Source organism: Heliangelus exortis, chromosome 1 (genome assembly GCF_036169615.1).
Source record: "Heliangelus exortis chromosome 1, bHelExo1.hap1, whole genome shotgun sequence".
Taxonomy (NCBI): Eukaryota; Metazoa; Chordata; class Aves; order Apodiformes; family Trochilidae; genus Heliangelus; species Heliangelus exortis.
The window spans coordinates 186,811,701-186,829,026 of record NC_092422.1 but is presented as its reverse complement, the minus strand read 5'-3'; the positions used below and the strand labels follow the sequence as shown (position 1 = coordinate 186,829,026).

General features: G+C 37.0%; 1 protein-coding gene across 2 annotated transcripts in view; it reads left to right on the top strand.

Annotated features, from left to right (window-relative positions):
* SEMA3C (semaphorin 3C) overlaps positions 1-17,326 on the top strand; it is a 114,573-nt gene that overhangs the window by 47,227 nt on the left and 50,020 nt on the right. The gene's annotated exons all lie outside the window — the stretch shown is intronic.

Here is a 17,326-nt window from a genome sequence, read left to right as displayed (position 1 = left end):
CAGACATTGTTATTTTTAGTTAAGCCACAAACCATTAATGGCTGTTTAAAGTAGGAGGTTCTTCATTTTTCTCCTCAAGCATGTGCTGTTTACTTGCTACCCATGCAAGTGCACAGCCAGAGTACTTGGTCCCTCCAAGGACACTGAAGAGGACAGAAAGGAAGAAGGAAAGAAAGGAAGAAAGGACAGAAAAGGAAGATGGAAGTTTTATTAGTTAAAGTTAAAATTTGTCACTTTCATGTTACTAATGATTCCTGTAAGAGATCTGCATGATATTGCAGTCTTTTAGAATACTTGCAAGAAAAACAATATAACCACTGACCTGTGAACCTAGAGTTTTAAAAAATATCCATAATCTTTATTCAAGGAGGTCTACTTTCCACCTGTTTTGAGATCTCATGGAGAACTGACACCATTAGATGTGCCCCTATGCAGATCAAATAACCTGAGAAATATTTGTAAATTGGTGTCAGAGCCTTGTCTCTGTAGGCCCTGTTTCAACTCAGTAGTAAGTCAACGCAGGTTCCTCCATAAGGAAATTCATAGAATCTGGTCTTCTCCCCTCACCAGGCTAGCTCTCTAGTTTTTCTCTCTCATAGAATAGAATCATATTTCTGGGCTGGGTTGGAAGGGATCTCAGAGATCATCAAGTCCAACCAAGTACCAGACCATGGCACTGAGTGCCACATCCAATCTCTTTTTAAATATCTCCAGGGACAGAGAATCCACTACTTCCCTGGGCAGCCCATTCCAATGTCTGATCACCCTCTCCGTAAAGAAATTCTTTCTAATATCCAACCTAAACCTCCCCTGGCACAACTTGAGACCCTGCCCTCTTGTCTTGCTGAGAGTTGCCTGGGAAAAGAGACTGACCTCCACCTGGCTACAACGTCCTTTCAGGTAGTTGTAGAGAGTGATGAGGTCTCCCCTAAGCCTCCTCTTCCCCAGGCTGAACACCCCCAGTTCCCTCAGCCTCACCTCACAGGACTTGTGCTCGAGTCCCTTCACCAGCCCAGTTGCCCTCCTTTGGACCTGCTCCAGGACCTCAATCTCCTTCCTGAACTGAGGGGCCCAGAACTGAACACAGGACTCGAGGTGTGGCCTCACCAGCGCTGAGTAGAGGGGAAGAATCCCTTCCCTGGACCTGCTGGCCACACTGTTCCTGATACAGGCCAGGATGCCATTGGCCTTCTTGGCCACCTGGGCACACTGCTGGCTTATGTTCAGCTTCCTGTCAATCCAGACTCCCAGGTCCCTTTCTGCCTGGCTGCTCTCAGCCACTCTGTGCCCAGCCTGGAGCTCCCCATGGGGTTGTTGTGGCCAAAGTGCAGGACCCAGCACTTGGCCTTGTTGAACCTCATCCCATTTGAATCAGCCCAACTCTCCAACCCATCCAGGTCCTTCTGCAGAGCCCTCCTGCCTTCCAGCTGATCGACACTCCCCCCCAGCTTAGTGTCGTCTGCAAATTTGCTGATGATGGATTCAGTCCCCTCATCTAAATCATCTATAAAGATTGTATGGAACTTCTACAAACCGGGCTCCTAAATTCAGTATGTCAAACTAGACACTGTCAGTAGACTAGGACTTTCTGCCTGATCTGTGTATGGACAAACTCACATTGTCTCTAGGGTTGGGCTGTACTGATGGAAAAGAAAGATCAGTCAGTGCAAGCCAAATCCCTACCCTCTGATAACCTGGAATTCTTAAAATGGACCTGCTGAGCCCCCTCTTGATTCCTTATTTATTCACTGAGTCAGAAAGGGCAATAGAGCTATTGGTTTTTGGAGGAATGCCCTTGCTTTTCCTCCTCCTTTACTGTTTGTAGGTCTGTTGTAACTTAATGGCAATCCTGACTGGGTCTGTGGTTTGTACTGCCATACAAAACATCTTTGACTTTCTACTGACCTGCCCTGTTTAATATTCAAAGGCAATCATTTCGTATCACTTTCCTCTGTGTTTCTTGCCTGTTTATTTGCTCCAGAAGATGATGCTTAGATTGCTTGTAATCCTAACAGCAGCAGAGGATTTGGCTTTGGTTTGAGTTGTTAATGTGGTTGAGTGACTCAATACCACTGATAATATATTTATCCTGGACCTCCCAAAAGAGTGAAGCAGACAGAAGGCAATCTGATGGAAGGTTTCCAATAAGAATATTTCTCTGACACTGTTCAAATGCAAATTAAGAACCAAAAATATTTCAACCAAAAGCATTGTTTAAAACTCCCAAAAAAGGAACAGGCATTTGTATGAACCCCCTTCCAAATTATTTAAGCCACTATAAAACTTTTTTTCCATTGATACTACAGTAAACTGAAATTATGTGACATGCTGTCCCTGCCCTTAGGCACAGAGGTTCAGAAGCTGTCTGTAGAGTTTAATCTAAATAGATAAGACAGAATAAAGTTAGAAAAATGAGAAAGAGAGAAATGAAAGATGCACCTACAGTTAGACAGCTGGTCAGTAGCAGAGCTCTAGTTAATTGAAAAGGTCCTTGTCATCAGAAATATGTGTTTTTTTCAGTAAAAAAAGTTTGGGTAATGCCAGCTAAAAGGTAAGGCTACTGTATTTCAGCAACCACTCACTGCAATTTTCATGGCGAGATGTGGGGAGAATTGTTTTAACTTAATTTCTTTAGAAAAGAAGATAAAAGGTGAAGGAGCATTGTTTTTGGTGTCATGAAAGGAAATCAGAAATAACATGTCCCTTATCACAGTGTGGTATTCTTCTGTACACCCCCCACAATAATTGTTTTTCAGCTTGAAATATAGCAAAAGAGATGACATTCTGGGAATATTTTAGTGCTCTATTTCAGAATTGTAATATATATTTTTTTATGTCTTCATATCTTAATAATCAGCAGCTATTTTATGACTTTTCTATTTTTTTTAACTTTTTTTTTCCAGTATAGAGGCATTGTTCAAAATACTTGCTCATTTCTGATTAGAATTTTTTTCCCAAGGCCATTGACACAGTTTTCTTTGTTCAATTAAATCTACTCAAGTATCTTCTGAGTAACAGTATCATTACAGCAGAAAAAACAGTTCAAACAAATTACAGTCTTTATTCATTCGTTAGGCATACATTCTCCCACTACCACTATTAATTAATATAATTGTTAGGTCTTAGCTTAATTAAAATAATACAAGAGATATAAATAAACTTGTCAGATTTTTAAAATAACATACTTGAACAACTGAATGCTGTCAGCTACTTGATGTGGATTTTTTGCAGTATATGAATAATTTGAGGGTCAAGGCACAGCCCAAAAATAGTCAGTTTTTGCAACTGCATTTTGTAATTTTTAAAAAATGTTAACCAGTGTTTATAAGTGCACTACAGTTTACACTTGGGCCTGCACTATCAATCATCTCAATTGATGAGTACAAGCTCCTACCATCTAAAGGCTGTCCTTTGCCTCATTGGAGAAGTGGAGAAAGGAAAACAGAACTGAAGGAGAAAAACTGTATTAACTACATGGTCTGCAGAGTGATCTTTGTGAACAGCATTTAACAATCAGTAGCATGCAGCATGATGGAACTTGGAAACATTTATTCAGTTGACAATTTTTTTGCATCTATGAAAAGCCACATTCTGATTGCTTCTATAAATAGTGCTTTCAGGACTTGTTTGTATTGGCTTCGTATGTGAGGGGTAGGGTGATATTAGGTGGCATTTAGTGTTACCAGGAAATGAATGTAAATGTATTCAAATTGCAGATATTTTATTGTATTCCTTACCTCCTCATGTGTCACTTACTGTCTAAGATGATAAATTCAACAAGTTAAATTTATCACACTCTTGTCTATGTGATTTCAGTACTTCTTGGACTTGCATTTGATTTCAGTACATTTATAAAGAATTAGATCTTTTTGTTTCAATGGCCCAAAGTCAACCATTGAAACAAACAAAAAAACCCCTCTAGTTAAGTGCTTTCAGTTTTATTTTTCTTACTATCATTGCTACACTTTTTCCTTGAGCCAAGATTCTATTTGTATCATACTGAGGAAGTTAATCTACTTCTAGTGGTATCAACTAAATGGTAGCTATCTTGTTTGGGTTACTAATCCAGGAGGCTTCTTTCTTAATCTCAAAAAAAAAAAAAAAAAAAGAAAAAAAGAAAAGCCAAAACACAAGGAACAACAAAAAAAAAGAAGATATAAAAACCCAAAACAAACAAAAAGCAAAAACTATCACACAGGAATGTACAGAAGGGTGCTGAAATCAATGACAGAAGACAAAATTAACTGAGGTTCCTGTACCACTCTCCTCCACTTCAGAAAACACCTGAAGATGCTGACTATTTTTTCCTCCCTCAGCAGAATGTTTCTCACCAGAATAGTAACTGATTGTTAAGGTTTCTCTTTTTTCATATCCAGGCCTAGAATACACTGCTCTCATTGTCTTGCAGTGTTTTAAGACTAAAGCAGAAGATGTATTTTCTGGCAGTGCAGGATTTCTGACCATTTCATTCTGTGTGAGGAACACTGATGGATGAACTTCTTTGCATGTACTTTATCTTACAAATTATTAATTTTTCTATTATATGCAATTTTTCTATCATATGCATGCTTAGGCCTTGCCAGCTTGCATCAAATTGATAGCTGTAAAAGAAAGGGAGAAACCTAATGGCTGAAGTATTCCTGCAAGGAGCTGGATAATTGTGCTCTCCTCAGTTCTGCTTCAGAGTTGCTGAAGGAGAGTCTGACAGGCACTGCAGAGCTGTGAATCCCATTCCTGAGGATGATCATTGGCACTCAACATTCGTAGTAATACCAGGAGTAGAGCCTGAGCTCCTCAACTTCTTGGTTGTTTCTCACTGTGAGCTCATAATTCAACAACTTTTGAAACTTTACTTGCAGGCAACTGGTAATTTTTTACTGCATTTCTGATGGGGAGAGCTAAGAAGTAGTTCCTAATGCTTTAACCATATTTTATGCTAGTGGTTCTCTGGTGATTTTGTTGGTGGAACATTTGGAGCAATGCAGTGGAAATTCAGATCAGCAAACTACTGGTCAGTGATGATAAAACCAAGCATTGTGTAAACTGCTGTAATTCTCAGGCTAATTATATAGAAAGACTAGATTTGATAACTTCTGTAGCATAAATGAGAAAGACAGGTATTTCTAGACTGTGGAACTGCTAGTGGATGATACTTAGGCTTTACAAGTTATTGCCACCAAAAATACATAAAAATAAGTTGAAATAATTTATTTTGCACTCAGTGTGTGTTTGATGCAAGTGACCCCTGCTTATAGGACCTTTCAGTGCTAGTAAACTACCCAGTTATCCAGAATTGAATGGTAAACAGAGCCAAAGTAGAGTAGTAGCTATGAGAGACCAGTTAAAAGGTTAGAATTGTTACTTTTTTTTTTTTTTTTTGTAACTGACAAACAGTTAAGTATACAGTGAACTGTTATGAAGGTGAAGCTATTTAAGGGAACTAGTCAAAATATGTCATATATAATAGTAAAGCCCCATCAAATAAACACCAGCTAAAAGACCTAAACCTGTTAAAAATATTTTACATTCAAGCAAAGAGTTCAAAAGGTCACTGTTTGGCATTCCTGCTCATGAGCAAATCTAGAGAAGTTAACAGGCCTTTAGTAAACAAATTTTGATTCAAAGCTATTTAGAACTGTCTCTATTTATTCTGTCAGAATCACATGGTCAAGATTGCCTTTCTTCTACAATACAAACGGCATTATCTATTTAATGGAGCTGAAACTGATTCTGCATTAAGTAGCATTACTTTATATGACACAAGCAGTAAAGCATGTGTACCTGTAAAATGGAGTGATTTAAATGTATTATGCAATAAGTCTAAATGATTACCACAAACATGGCTTAGAATAATACTTCAAACATAAAAATGCCTTTCACTTGTTGTTGTTTTTTTCTTAGCAGAAATATATTAGTTGAACTTAATAGTAATTCTGAAAGACAGGTAAGTGTTGGTAAAAACATGTAACAGATGGATAAGCTGACATAAATGGAGGGTGAGAGATTTGTTCAAGGTCAGAGAGCAAGTGCACAGCAGTTCTTACTTAGAGTTCCCTGTTCTAATGGTGAAACAAATCTCCTTTGTTCTGGGTTCTTGTACATTATGGTTTAAATGAGTAGGCACTTTATTTTGCCTTTACATCTAAAATTTGAGCACAGGGCATAAACAAGGGGCACGATCTGTGGATTTTTCTTATAAAGTTAGTGCAGTTTTTATTTTGTTTCAGGAGCAAGGACAAGATAAGAAGTTGACTGTGGTTGACTTCTGTCCCTGTGCTGAACTTGTAAGAGGTCCATGTAGTACTTTAGGACTGAACTTTTTGATACTTCTGCCTTTTACCTGGAAACAATGATTTATCTTCCTTTTTCTATTTGTTGATATTCAGCACATCCAAATGAACTAATAGCTCAATCCTGCTAGAGCCTATGATTGTCTAAATATGGTACTGTGCTAATCATAAGATGCTTCATCACTCAAAGTTGACTTTAAACAAGTAGGCTTTCTCTGATTTTTTAAAATATATATCTGTGGACATACAAGAGGGGAAATTCTAACACTTTTTTTTTTTTTTTCATTCCTTTGTCCAAATACTAGATGGTCATTCTGACGAATAAATATGGCATGTTTAGTTTAAACATGGAGTAAGTGACTGCAGAAGGTTTATTTATTTAACTGGCTTCCCATTCAGATGAAATCTAAACAGAAAAGCATAAAAGTTATCTCTTGAATCCAAACCAGAGTTTTGGCTGAGCTTATTACGTCTGAAGAGTCTGGACTTAAACACACTGGAAATAACCTCTCCAGCTATTTAATTTTCATTTCAAAGGCTTTTTGGTAGATTACAAAGTGCAACCCAAAACCAACCCAGTCAAATAAATAGGAAACTATTACCTTCACTTTAAAAATGTAACTCAGAGAGTTTATGTGACATCTTTAAGTCAAAAAGCAAATACCAGCAGAATGGGATTTAGTTGAGGGGACTCTAATCCACCAGGTTATGTTCAGCCCACTAAACATGACTTTTATTGTTCACTCAAATACCAGCTCATGATCACTTGAAGATTGATGGTAGCATGCAGCTCTGGAATGTGCTCCCAAATTCACTCTTTGTGTCAGTCTTCATGGTGTGAAAAAGAGTGAGTTACGGTTACATTCTCTGTGTTTAAGAAGCAAGCATGCTGCCCACTCAACATTTCTCCCTGCAGGGCTTCAGCACAGCACTCCCTGCTTCTTGCTTCCAAATCCATACAGAAAAAAAGCAAGCGTAAATCAGTTCATATTTAAGGCACACATGCGTGGAAGTATTTTAATTTTGAAGTTGACATTAAAAAAAATCCTGTCCTAATTAAGTTAATATTGACAATACACATAAGAATCCTGGGTGCTCAGTAACACAAAAAGTGAATATTGATGATGAAATTAGTAATTCCTAGTTGCATCCAAAATTCAAAGTCCCCTGGGGGACATGGCCAAACCCTGTGTTCAGTGAAACAGGTTGTGACTTTACAGTAATTTGAAAAAAAAATCTTACTATACAGTTTGATGAAACCACACAGCTATTCCTCTGATAGGAATGAATACATTTAATGTACCAGAAAAATGTACAGCAAAAGGATGAACTTCACTCATCTCACAAACCAATCTTTGCTTGGATTCAGGAGGCATCCCAAATACCTGCCTCCAGAAAGCAGCTTGCTTCCTGTCAGTGCAAAAGGCTGGGTGGCCTTCTGGATGCAAAATCAAATGTAATCAAAGAGCCCAAATAAGTCTACAAAGGTTAACTTAACCATACAGAAGAACAAAGAAATACAGGAAAAGGAATGAAGAACATTGTGGAGAAAGTTTCTATTGTTCAAATATTTCTATTCTAGAAATAGAAATATCAAGAGGAGATTTGGGTAAATACAGTTGTGAAAGAACAGTGGAACTGAGTGTGCCTGACTTTTGGTAAAGTTTATTCTCTGCAATATAATCATCCTTCTGGCATCACGCTGGACTAGGGTTTCATTAAAGGTTCACTGAAGGGGGGATGCCATTTGTTGACCTCCAGCTGCTTTGTTTTCCCATGTAGTGGAGCAAGAATAAGTGTTTCTTTTATCCTTCCCAGATGTGACACAGATCTTGCTGAATTTCTCAACCTGGTAGATAGAGATGATTATCTGATGTATGTAAACACGAGTGTATAAACACGAGATCCATGCATATCATTGACTGACACACTGGTACCGATAGGAAACAAGAAAACACACTAAACAAGGAAGCTGTAGTTTACCTAGTTGTGTGTGGTACCCACCATCCACATACCTGTTTCCTTATTCTTGCTATAAACAGCTTGGCTTAATTTATGATCATCCCTCTGTATTGCTTGTGTCTAAAAGTTACACCCTTTAATTCACTGGTCCACTGATATAAATTTATTAAGGAAATTGTTCCAACTGTGACATTCTGCCCTCCAAGCCTTTTTCAGTTCACGGATGAGTAAATTTTACATCACTTGACTGAAGAATGATCAGAAGCTGAGCACTGGGGATTTAGCTTGATCTCCTTATGCTTGATAGTTACCTGATAGCTAATCCTAATTTGATTAAAATTATAACAATAATAATGAAACTGTAACCAACCCTGCATATGCTAAGTTATATACTTTTTAATACTGAGTAGGGGTGAAAAGTGACTGCCAAAGAAAGAACCAATATGTTTTAAGGACATCTGTGGATCAAGTGGAACAGCTAAAATTACAGCTATGGTTGGTAACGTCATTAAAGGCAAGGTTTACTGCAGCAAGATCAGTAATGCCAATCCCAGATACACAGAGAATGGCTTAATCTCTGGGGAGGTTTCTCTTTGAAGGAGAGAAAGGAACATAATGGAAAGGGTTACTCTGCCTCACCACAGCGAAGCAGGTTCTTACTTTATTACAGAAACCATAATGAAATATTTCAGTGGTTCATCTGTGGTTTCTCAATTAGATTTTATTAGCTCTGGCAACAAAAGTAATTCTGCAGCTTAGTGACAGTATGCTTGGAGTGAAAAAGACTGTTCATTTGAGTTGATATTAAGAGCTTTTCAGTCAGAAAATCAGAGACTACTGTCATACTTCCATTATTTAAGAGGGTGATTATTTTGCAACATTTGACAGTTCTCTATCAAAGAGAGAGGCACAGTTGTTGTTACATGTATGAAAATGTATTAACACCTCAAAACTGCACATTTGGGGAGTACCTTCCTCTGTCAGTTTTGCGAAGGTCAAATTATGTCTTCACTGACTGGAGGTTACCTCAGTAAACCTGCAAACTACACTTTTTCACTGAAACAGAGAGGTAAACTTGCAAAGAAAGACAGTCCCGTCAGTAAACCAATCCACTGTTCACTCAACCTTATTTACACTCTCCTTGTTCTCTTTTTCCTTCCCTGGTATTCAAAAATGACATCTGTAGTAGTAGCTGACATCTACTGCCACATCCATTTGTGGGTAGTAAGTAGTCAGATACTCATAGCTAAGCCTAAAAAGGTTTTATTTCATCACAAAAAATACAGCCCAAATGAGATGCAAAACAAATGAGAAGTTCATTGAGTACTCCTTCTTCCAGAGGTCAGCCTGTTGCAGCAAATGGGATGAAGATAAATGAATTGGTGGAACAGCTCACAAGTCTTGTGTGATTGCCCAGTTCTCAGTTGGAGAACAGCTCTAGCTTCAGTTTTAATTCATTTTCAGACAGAAAATTACAATAATTCATTTTCTTCCATTTCTCATGTCTTTCTTTAAATCTGGATCAAAGAGTTTTGGGATCTGTATACAGTCAGGGCTTCAGCTGGCCAGTTAGTCTGAAAGCTCTTTGGAACATTTCTCTGTATGACTGAGCATCGCAGGAGGAAGCGCAGCCATTTCTCCAATGACGTGATTGCTGGACTGCTAGAAAAAAGAGCAAGAGAGAAAACACAAGAGATTACTATGAAAAGATATATTGCTCCCAGAAGAAGCAAAATAATGTGGAATTTATCTGACTTCTCCATGGGTGTGGCTGTTTTTCTTTCTCCCTCTCAAAAATAATGTCATACTTGGCAAACAAAACCTTCTCTCACTCCTGCGTCTGGAAAACAAAATCTCAAGTGCCAATGGCAAAGCCACTGTCTGCACCCAGGTTAGTGAGAGAGGCTGAGCTTCTACAGCTTTAGGCAATGTAGCAGGGGCTTACTCCATGTCAGAAAGATAAAAAAAAGGGTAAACTTTGTCTGACTGCACAGACTTTGACGTATGCAGCTTACAACTCTTGGAGAACAGTTTGCACACAGCAGAGCTTTAGAACACAAAATCTGTGTACACAAGAGATGAAGAAGACTGGCTCCCATCTGACATGGCTAACTCAGCTGCAGTAATCTTAGACCCAGTTGACCAGTCTTTGTGGCTTTCCATGCTTGCTAAAATTGTTTCTTTGGTTTTGGGACCAAAAATGGGAGCCTGGGCAGGTTAGTAATGAGCAGAATCAAGCAAGGTAGTATTTGAAAAATACAGTATCTTCTGCAAAGTTCTGTAGGGTGAAGTATTTATGACATCTTCTGAAATAAAACACACAAATTGCAATTTTATAAAGGGATAAATTATAACTGCACCATACTTATTAAAAAACAGAAAGCTGACTTTTCAATATTTTAATCAAAATACCTGTACAAAATTCAGAAGAGTTATTCCAGCTTTACAGTGAGGTGAGGGAAGCAATAATGGGAAAATTATGCCTAGAAGGTGTGCAGCCTAGTGATACTGGCCAGCTGGAGGGTGTGGGTGGTCTTGCATAATTCTCAGTGAAGGAATCTCAATACTGGAATATTTGGCAAGACTTGGAATAGCCACGCAACTGCAGTTTGGAAAAAGTTGACATATTTTCCCTTCATTTCATAGTGGGGTTTCTATTGTGAAATGTGCTATGATTTCATCATGACAATAGCTGTGAAAGTGAAAAAAGAAATCAACATTTTAATAGTATCTGTTATTTAAAAAATAAAGCTTTGATAAAAATGCAGTTAACTTTGTGAGGAACATTGGAGTGATGTATGTGCCACTGAGCCCTGTTAATACATTTTGCCCCACAGAAGTGATTTTCTCTTGTCATTCTCTCGCCTTTGCTTAGAAAGCACATTCCTTCTGCATAAAATTGGAAATGCCCATACCTTAGTGAATATGCCCGTCCTTCTTCATTCTTCAAAGCAGGAAATAAAAGATGAAAAATTTTCTGATAATTTTTGACAGTTTTAATTCAACAGCACTCCATTACAAGTGATTTTCTTGGCAGTACAAGTATTAAAAAGCCCCAGGATCAAAAGCTAACATATATTGTGATATTTTTAAAATCTATGAATTAGCAGGATTTTGAGACTTCTATGTATCTTGTGAAATGCAAAAAAGGACTCAGGTACTGACATATGTGAACACTCTGCTTAAGGTCAACCATTAACTGGTATGTCTTTTCCTATCAACACGTGGTCCCCTTCACAAAGAGCTATTGAGTGTTTTACTGCTCCTGATCTGTATGCTCAAGGTGATAGATTGTTCTTCAGACATGTTAGGGCTACCTCTGGACCTGATTTTCCAATGACTTCACCTTAGTACTATTATTTCGATTTATGAGAGACTGCTATCTCAAGACAGAAATGTCTAAATTTCATTTTCAACTCGTTTAGTGAATATACCAACCAGCATTCAAAGTGTATATTTAAACAAGATCATGTTTAGTTATCATTGAAATTTCTGTGTTACCCTAATTCCAAACACAGCAATTAAGTTTCCTTCAAGCAAATTATACATTTTAGCTCTGGGCAAAGAGGATTCCTGTTTCAGCTTGCAATGTCTGAACTCCCTTCCTCCCTATCCTTCAAGTGATCTTGTTAATAAGTTAGGCTGTAATTTTATGAGCACTTCTGAGTCTATTTTCTCCCTTCTCACTTTTTTTTTTTTTTTAATAACAATGTGATTAAAAACCCCTTCAAACAGATTGAAAAGGTAGCAACTGTGCACATCTGTGATTTCCAGTCCTTATAAACCTATTACCTCCTTATACAAAAAGCCAAATTTCATTCTAACAGTAAGTGCAAAGACTTCTCATGCGTGAAGAAGAGATAAAGAGATAAAGGTCAAAGGTCCACCTGAGCTTTTCGGGCCCCATGTGGTTAAGGCACACAGGGGACTGACTAGTAGCACATCTGGCTGCTCATGGCTCTTTGGCCAAGTGACAGCATAACCATTCATAATCAGCTTCACTTGAGCGAGAGCTGGCTGAGGGTTGGGCTTCAGTTTGAACACTTCATGAGCAGGGCCAAAATGCCTTAACAGCTCTCTTATCTTAACGCCATAAGTTAAAGAAAAGGCATATCAACAGTGCAAAGGTGACTCGAGCTGAAGATTTGCAAGGATATAGAGTTTCCTTGTTCTCTTTCTGTACATAAAATTAAAGAGTCACACTGTATCCTCACATCTTTGAAAAGCAATAGTTTAAATAGCATACTTTTTCCACACATAGCATATAAACTATCAAAATATTGCATTTATTTCTTCCATATGTTTACATTTAAAAATCAGAAATAAGACCAAGAAAACTGTATTTGCAGTTATTAGATTCTTATCAAATTTGATGCCTTTTAACTAGCTCTTTTCTAGTCATTTCTACTAGTAAGGTACAAAGCAGAGAAGTTAGACAACACAAAGTAGAAAGGAAAACATTTAAACTCAAATAAAACACAGCTTTTCTTCTAGCTGAAGCATTTCTTGAAATAATTTTTATAACTTTGCAGATATGTCTGATTCCAGTCATGTATTTTAAATATATATTCATTCCTTTGAATGCTTAGCAACAGTATGTATGGTCTCTCTAAATTTATATCTGCAGATTACTTTTTCATCTGTTCAGAAGTGTCCTGTGAGTTAAAAATTGGTAATTCCTTTTGATGCCATAAGCAAAAATATCATTCTACTTAAATATTTACTTATGGGAGAAGGGAGAGTGGGGAAAGAATAGGGGAAAAACTAGGGAAGGAAAAAAGAAAAGAAAATTGTTTTCATTCTAGTTCCTAGATGGTGAGGTTTTACGTTGCAGTTTCACATTTAGCATGGGCTGGCATATTTGCTGGCATAGACTAAAGGTTTAATGAGGCTTAAGAGACTCTTACAGCCTTCTTAACCAGACACTGATGTTGGCAAGCCCACTGATACATGTACATGAGGCCTGTCATTTGTGCACCACATACCCCATGAGAGAATAAAAGAAAACATCATTGCATTGCTGATTTCCAAATCACTAAGGCTACATAAAATCCATTCCATGTTGGGTGGCAGTGGTTCCCTGATGAGATGTAGCCCATCTTTCTGGCAAGCTATTTCCTCTTCATTGTGGTTCTTTGTGTGAAACTGCACTTCACTCCCAGATTTTTGTGATGAACATACACCAAATCTCTGCTTCTGCTCTGAACTTCCCCGTGAACAGCCTTCTGAGACTGAATCTTTATGCTAGCAGGAAGGAGAAGGAAAGCCTGTTTCTTGTAGTATACCACAGGGAGTCCTAAATTAAAAGCTTGACAGAACATCCTAGATATGCTCAAAGGAGCCAATTCCAAGCTTGTAAGCCAAGGATGGTGTAGTGCAGAGGTGACTGATTATACTCTTTCACATATTATAGTTTACCCACATCTTTTCTGTGGATAAACTCAGCGCTTTGACCTTGAGCTGGGAATGCTTGTATACCATGGCAGCAGTTTACCAAATTCTGCAATATAGTTTCTTGGTTACATTGAACTTTTCAGTAACAGGTGGGTCTGCAAATAGGAAATAATATTATTTTGGGAAGGTTCTGCTAAAAATTGTATTAATTTCAGTAACATATGCATCAAGCATCCGTATTAGCATAAGATGTCTACCAAGGAAGAAATTTATATCACTGTCTTATGCTACATATTAGGGATTATTACAGCCTTTACATTAGGAAATGCAGGCTCTATTTTCAGTATTGTGAGACCAGTGAAATTGAATTAAGAAGTGATGAAAAGTTGATGTTGAATAATTTAATAAGATATTCTGTAGGGAACCTGATGAGTTAATCTGGCTCATACACCTGTATGGAGGTTGGACAATTTGGGTATAACAGGCTGTATTTGTAATTAAGGGAAAAGTCTCCAACTTCCTGGATTTGCAGATTATAAAAGATGCAATTTGTTTGGTTCTGGCCAGCTCAATGAGTGTAACAAAAGATTTTGTGATGTTAATAATGGATGCTACACGAACATTTTTTTGTTTCTCCTGTGAGAATGTAACTTAAAAAAACCAAACCAACCAAACAAAAAAAGGTTGCATTAAGTTTTGTGGTGGATTAGAATGATAATTGAAGAGTAGATGTTAAACTGCCTAATTGTCAGTAAGCTTTAGTCTGTATACAAATAAAACTCCGTATCATCGGGATCTGCAAAATGTGCAGTTCAATAATAGTAATAGTTTTGGAGAGAAAGTTCACTGAGCTATTGGTTTTTATCAAAAGGAGGAAGAGCCATATATCCTGCCCCTGAAGATCAGATTTCCAACAAAGGAATGAAGTTGGGATTGGCTCTTTCATCAAGGAATGTCAAAACTGAATTCATAAAAGATTATTCTTTTATCATTAAAGATGAGAGTTTTTTTCTTATGGAATATATTATTATTAGTTTTTATTTCCAAACTGTTATTATTAACAGAGAGCTGTCCAAAACATCATGCTTCATACAGGGTTTACTGCCTTGAATTTTTGGTTAAACTCCCAAAGCATGGAATATAATTTATTTTGAACTTCAGTAAATGTTGCATCAATTTTTACAAAATCTTTTGGAGATGAAAAGCATCTTTCATGCCACTGCTTCTTCCAAGTAACAGCATTCAGATAGTAAATCTTTAAAATAATCAAATTTTCTTGGGTGATTGTGTGGTAAATTTTATTGAATGAAGAGGAAATTTTATTAATTATAAATCCCTTCATTGTAGTCCTTAGAGGCCAATAAACTGTAAGCTTCAGCACTCAAAGGAACAAAGCTAATAAATCTGTATGAGAGGATTTGTTTCAGGATTTTCCTTCCCTATTACAAATGGCATTGAGTTTCCATAGTCTAATGACATGTCATAAGGTATACTCTTCATTGGCAGCTTGGTGGAGACAGATTGCACTTCAGGTGCCTTAGGAATTATACACCATTGCACCATTTCAGTACTATAATGGATTTTAATATATAAAAATTGTGGGAATCAATTGTCTCTATTTTTGTTTCTTGCTTAGAAACAATCATCATGATCTGGATCAACTTTTATGTCAACCATGGTTCATTAATTGTCAATAGTTGTCAGTAACTGGGACAAGGAGGAGGAGGAGCATTATCTTGTGCAATCACTGTACTCACAGAAGCCCAGTGTTGTGCAGGAAACTGCTGCCTCCCCCAGTTCATGTGTGCTTTCCTAGGATATCAAATATACAGCTATGGGAAACCTAAGTTTCACCTGACAGCTGCCAATTATTACAGTAAAGTTAATAAGGCCGCCAGGACAAGGGATGAGTGCTGGCTTCTCAGGCTTGCTATGAAAGGTCAGAGAATTTTGGAGGGAGCAAAGGAACTGCATCTTAATGGCACTGTGCTAATGAGTCCCCCAGGTGCCTTTGAAAATCACAGATAAAGGCTTATAGGGAAGATTTTATTCTTTTAATAAAGTAAACCAACTGATTTTTCAAGCACTGAAGAATGTCTTCTGAAAATTATATGCTCAGTTCTCTTATATATTTAATGAGGATTTTTTCAGTTTAAGCTTTCATGTGCAGACTCTAAATCTTGATTGTGTGTTTAGCTTTTGCAGAGAGACATATGAAATAGAAATAGTGTTTTCAATTTTTTTAAGTAGCATGATAGATACATGAATATAGGCAGCCTTTAGCTCTTGAAAGCTGTCACACATGTAAGTGAATCAAACCATGTGATCTTTTAGTAATTTAAGATATTTTTCATCTTCCATTCAAAGTATTTGACAAGCAAGATTAAATTTTTAAATTTAAATTCAATATGATACATATTGACAAATATGTATCATATTTATCAATGCAAATTATACTTTTTAAAATGTTCTTTCAATCTTTAGTTTTCTGGTATAAGGGTATGTAAGTTCCAAGACTTAAGTGTTTGTCTGCGTGTGAGCTACAGTTTGTCAAAAATTGCTCTCCAAGTAATTTTCAAAGAAAAAATTATGCTTCCAGAGAAATATGCATACTTTAGGCACACCTTTTTTGTTTGTTTGTTTTGTTTTTAACAGAACCCCTGCCTAGAAATATTTTTCTTTTGAGAGTTTTATTTTCCAAAATATCATTAGCCCATGTTAATCTAGTATTCTAAAACCATAGATGACTAGTTTTGGGTAAGACATCACTGTTTTCTCTGGGGAACCAATGAGCAAAAACTGCTGTTAGCAAAAACTAGGATTTAGCACCAGTGGCAAGCCATATTGTCCCAGGCAATTTGCAAGGGGGATGTGGACTCTTAGATTTATGAAACATTATAACAGGGTTTCCCATATGTACTGTGTATTTGCCACCTTTTTATAATCACAGAGAACACAATCTAGTAATAATGCACATGTGGTAGGAAATCATAATTATATGTTAAATATTTGAGAAAATTAGTATTAAAATTTTATTTTTCCATTCTTGGCTCTTGTGAAATACCCTCTCTGTTATTACTGAAAAGAAAAATCATCTGAGTGGGAGCCAAAACATACTGGCCAAGCAAAGACAGGAAGGCTAAGCTTTCTCAAGGGTAGCAAGTAATACTTTATATTGCAGATACTTGTGCTATTCCTGTAACAGGCCTGATCCTGCACCGCTGAGATCAAAGGATGTTTTTCACTTCACTTCACTGAAGAAAGTTTTATGTGGAAAAACAGAGCTAGTTCTATGGTTTCAATAGTTTGGTCCGAAGCCCATAAACAAACAACTGAATAAATGGACACATTTAGGCTTGACTGAACACACTTTATTTTTTTTTTAAGCTGTACATAGTGATGAAGAGCTAAAGGAAAATACTGACCCTGTAAATGATAAAAATCTATTAATTAGTGAAGCCCCCTGATAGGAAGGGGAAAAAAAAAAAGTAAATATTTCTTATGGGATTTTCATTGATCTTGTGGATTTTTTGCTGTCATAAATTTCAAAACGTATTGAACACATTAATTTAATATATGATCTTCCTTAAAAGACAAAGCTTTAAATAATTGTATCCATTAAAATCAGAATTAACTAGATGAATGAATAGCAATGCCTGATTTTTATGACGTCTATGAAG